The following is a 725-nucleotide window of genomic DNA, read 5'->3' as shown; positions in this document are numbered from 1 at the left end:
GGAAGATATTTGTTTATAGAAAATTCGAGATGAAGTGCCGGAAACCTGGCGGTTAACTATCCAGGAGATTATTTTATAGTGCAGAGTACACATGCTTTCCCATCACTCGTCCGACCTAACCAGGGTTGGCCTGGTCATGTATTGTTGGTGTTTTAGGTTGTGGCAGCAATTGTTATCCCCATGTCTGGGAGCTATAGATGCTCGACATGGACTGCTCCCCATGCTTGGCCATTATGTGGTTTGGAGCTACCTGCTCTCCCATGAGCTGGGATGGAGCCAGTGAGAAAATTTATATAGTATATGTCGATGTGGGGCACATCTCCTCAAAAGAGGGGCGTGTGTGACGGCAGCAGTTTTCCGACCAGGCGCCCCATAGGATAGGGGCGGAAGGTGGTGCAGTGTTGGCGCATGCGCGATGCGCACTCTCTCTCTCTGTTGTTTCGCCCATTTGTGTGAGTTAGCCGGTGTAGTAAATCATCTCTGAATAAAGCCCGTTTATTCCCGAATTCCTATTGTTATCGTTATTGTGAATGCTCTAATGAAGGCATAATAGACAGCTTTCACAATACCATAAAGAGTCGAATAACTCGAGCGCTGGTTAGAAACTGAACGTTGGAAGCTTAACGTTAATCAGGGTGAAATGATTCAAAACAGAAAGTTTTGGAGTCAATATTAATTATAATATATATATATATATATATATATATATATATATATATATATAT

Source organism: Priapulus caudatus, unplaced genomic scaffold, assembly GCF_000485595.1.
Source record: "Priapulus caudatus unplaced genomic scaffold, Priapulus_caudatus-5.0.1 Scaffold353, whole genome shotgun sequence".
Lineage (NCBI taxonomy): Eukaryota > Metazoa > Priapulida > Priapulimorpha > Priapulimorphida > Priapulidae > Priapulus > Priapulus caudatus.
Note: the sequence above shows the minus strand (reverse complement) of the source record.